Source organism: Macaca mulatta, chromosome 5 (assembly GCF_049350105.2).
Source record: "Macaca mulatta isolate MMU2019108-1 chromosome 5, T2T-MMU8v2.0, whole genome shotgun sequence".
Taxonomy (NCBI): Eukaryota; Metazoa; Chordata; class Mammalia; order Primates; family Cercopithecidae; genus Macaca; species Macaca mulatta.
Window position 1 is genome coordinate 26,109,504 of NC_133410.1, and position 4,026 is coordinate 26,113,529.

Below are 4,026 nucleotides of genomic sequence, written 5' to 3' on the forward strand. Positions count from 1 at the left end.
AAGCCAGGTTAGCGAAGGAACAGATAGAGCGAGAGGATCGTAAGAACCGAGTAAAGGATAAGCATTTAACAAAAATCCTGGCGGCAGTTGTGAGAAAGAAAGGACCAGGGAGAGAGGGAAAGAAGCAGAGGCGGCCAAAAGTGGAAAAAGACCAGTGTGCCTACTGCAAAGAACAGGGGACTCGCGGAGGCGTTAAGGACGAAAGAGGGCGCGGCCAACTCCCGGGGGGACGGCAGGCCAAGAGCGCGGCGCCCGGGCCTGGCGCCAAGCCTGAGCCCGCCAGACGGGAGGCGGCCCCGCCGCGGGCTCGGCTCCGGCCCCAGCCCCAGCCCCGCCAGCATGGCCGGCCGGACCGTACGGGCCGAGACCCGAAGCCGGGCCGAAGATAACATCAAGAAGGTAATGGCGACCATCGAGAAGGTCCGGAAATGGAAGAAGCAATGAGTGACTGTAGGCGACACTTCCCTTCGTATCTTCAAGTGAGTGCCAGTGGTGGACCCCCAGGAGGAGGAGCGAAGGCGGGCAGGTGGCGGGGCAAAGAGATCCCGTGGCCGGGAACGTCGGGGCAGGGGCGCCAGTCCCCGAGGGGGTGGCCCTCTCATCCTGCTGGATCTCAATGATGAGAACAGCAACCAGAGTTTCCATTCGGAAAGTTCCCTGCAAAAAGGCACAGAGCCCAGTCCTGAGGGCAGCCCCCAGCCCAGCCGCCCTGTGTCACCTGCCGGACCCCCAGAAGGGGTCCCTGAAGAGGCTCAGCCTCCACGGCTGGGCCAAGAGAAAAATCCCGGGGGCATAACTGCTGGCAGCACTGACGAACCCCCAATGCTAACCAAGGAGGCCCTGGCAATGATCCAGCAGATGCATGCCTGGACACACTTGAGTAATTGAAAGCTAAAATTACTGATTAAAAAAACTGACTTTCTAATCCCAAAGACAAGTACCCTCGTAGAACAAGTGACATCTGCCTGTAAGGTCTGTCAGCAGGTAAACGCTGGGGCTACCCGAGTGCCAGAAAGGAAACGAACTCGTGATAACCGCCCAGGAGTCTATTGGGAAATAGACTTCACTGAAATAAAACCTCACTATGCTGGATATAAGTACTTACTGGTGTTTGTAGATACCTTTTCAGGATAGGTAGAAGCCTACCCCACCCGGCAAGAAATGGCACACATAGTAGCCAAGAAAATTTTGGAAGAAATCTTTCCTAGATTCGGACTTCCCAAGGTAATTAGGTCAGATAACGGGCCGGCCTTCGTTTCTCAGGTAAGTCAGGGGCTCGCCAGGATATTGGGGATTAATTGGAAATTACATTGTGCCTATAAACTCCAGAACTCAGGACAGGTAGAAAGAATAAATAAAACAATAAAAGAGACCCTTACTAAATTAACCTTAGAGACTGGTTTAAAAGATTGGAGACGCCTCCTATCCTTAGCTCTGTTAAAGGCCCGGAATACACCTAACCGTTTTAGGCTCACTCCATATGAAATCCTCTACGGAGGACCTCCCCCTTTGTCAACCTTGCTTAATTCCTTCTCCCCCTCCGATCCTAAGACTGACCTACAGGCCCGGCTAAAAGGACTCCAAGCAGTACAGGCCCAAATCTGGGCCCCCTTGGCAGAACTGTACCAACCAGGACATCCACAGACCAGTCACCCCTTCCAGGTGGGAGACTCTGTCTACGTTAGACGGCATCGCACTCAAGGACTAGAGCCTCGGTGGAAAGGACCTTACATTGTTCTCCTGACCACACCCACAGCCATAAAGGTTGACGGAATCTCCACTTAGATCCACGCATCCCACGCCAAGGCTGCTCCAGAGACGTCCAGACCAACACCACTTAAGACATGGAAACTCCGACGCTCCGCAGACCCGCTCAAGATAAGACTCTCTCGTATCTAACTCCTTGCTTATTGTTTGCCCTTCTTCCCTGCGCCGTCTCTAGTGTAGTTTTTGACGCTAACCCCCCACCGGCCATTTAGCCTGACCTGACATATAATTAATTTTAGTAATCAAGAGGTCTTAAATAAGACCTCCGAGAATACTCCTATAAAGACTTAGTTTCCAGACCTCTATTTCAACCTAAAAAAAAAAAAAAATAGCAGGAAAGATAAAAGACACAGGCCCCCGGTTTACTGGTCCCACAGGAGTCCTATTAAGGACTCCTCAGGATAGACAAGAATAAAAAGGACAGGCTAGAAAAATGTCCATCAGCCGGAACAGGTTTTATGCCTGTCCCGGATGCAAGACAGAACCAATAAAAAACTTGTAAAAATCTGACTCACTTGTATTGCAAAAACTGGTCCTGTGTAACTACTAATAATAAAAAGTAAAAATAAGCCACAAAACCTTAGTATATAACTATGCCCTTTGTCCAGCCCTGTACAACAACCCGATATTCAGAAAATTGCAACCTGGTTCGCATCAAGTTTAAAGATGCGGCAAAATCTGATAACAGATAGATAACAACAAAATTAATATAAGGTCTCTATTTATACCAGCACAACCCGCCTAAAATTCCCCTCCAAATCAGACTATTAGTCAATCCAGACACTGCCCCTGTTGCAGTAAAGCCAAACCAGGTTTTATTAAAAGCTAAAAAGCCCCCGGTTTCCATATCGGAGAAGCCCCAACTAAAAGCTCCTCAAAGCACTTCCCCGCCCTTAATCTCCCTCACCCTCGCCGACATATTAAGAATTAAGGTAGCGGCTAAAGTTAAGACCGGGACAGCAGCCCTAGTGCATAGTAACCATCATCTGCAACAACTTAAAGTAGCCATAGATAAAAACCTTAAAGCCATAGAACAATCTATCACAAAACTTAAAGAGTCCTTGACTTCTCTGTCTGAAATTATATTACAAAACCGACAAAGACTAGAAATTGTCTTTCTAAAAAAGGGCGGGCTCTGTGCAGCCCTAAAAGAGCAATGTTGTTTTTATACAGATCATTCAAGAATAGTTAAAAATTCTATGGCAAAACTAAAAAAAGATTAAACAACAACAACAAAAAAAATCTCAACAAAGTTAGTTTAAAAATTAGTACAACCAATCCCCTTGGCTTAGCACCCTAATCTCCACCATCTTAGGACCCCTCATCCTGCTCACGCTCATCCTGACTTTCAGGCCATGCATACTCAACCACTTACTCACCCTTATTAAAAATAGATTACATGCTATGGTTCTGACCCAACAATACCAGACCCTCAGGACTAAAAAAGAGGCTCAAGATTGAGCCTCTGACACAAAAAGAGGAGGGAATGAAACTAGGCCTCATAAAACTTAGAAACTAGGCCTCATATAGAAAAAATTAACACCAGGTGGCTCTGGATAGGGTCCCACCCTGCCTCAATAGGGTCCCACCCTGATAGGGTCCCACCCTGCCAATTCCGGGAAACAACCTCATGGGGTCCCACCCTGCCAATTCCGGGGGTCCCACCCTGCCTCGAAGTTCCCGGAATCAACAACTCCAGGAAAAAAAAAACCTCATAAGGTCCTGCTCTAACCAATTAGCATAAGACACCTTGCTCAGGCCATAGACAGACCCAATTACCACGCGCCTAAAGCTTTGTTTAAATTTCGCGCCCTAAGCTGTGTTTGAACTTGTATTTGCCTATATAAACAGCCTGTAACAAGCAGTCGGGGTCCCAGGGCCAACTTAGAGCTTGGGACCCTAGCGCGCTAGTAATAAATAACTCTCTGCTGTGAATCTCGTGTCGGTGATCCTTCGCGGCGACCCCTGCCCAGGAGGGAATCGACAGTTCGGTTCCAACATCACTAGCAAACAAAAGAGCTGTTTCCATTAGGGTACTCAATTATTCTACTTAGATACGTATAGGCTGGAGATCTATGCTGAAGAAAATTATTTCTTTCTGTATTACTGTGTACTTTACCACTGTTCATCCATCCATCCATCCATCCATCCATCCATCCATCCATCCATCCATCCAATCAATTTAACAGAGATATACTGAGCTCTACTGTGTGCTGGGAACTGTGCTAGTCTCTTTGGAGGGACTGGTGAGCAGTGTAG

The 4,026-nt window shown here is 47.9% G+C and overlaps 1 pseudogene across 1 annotated transcript; it reads left to right on the forward strand.

The window, feature by feature from the left end:
• The first annotated feature begins 330 nt into the window (after positions 1 to 330).
• LOC144340968 (B-cell CLL/lymphoma 7 protein family member C pseudogene) lies at positions 331 to 3,702 on the forward strand (annotated as a pseudogene). Its single transcript, XR_013417505.1, has 2 exons — positions 331 to 1,263; positions 1,552 to 3,702. The product of XR_013417505.1 is annotated as a B-cell CLL/lymphoma 7 protein family member C pseudogene (transcript).
• The last annotated feature ends 324 nt before the right edge of the window (positions 3,703 to 4,026 follow it).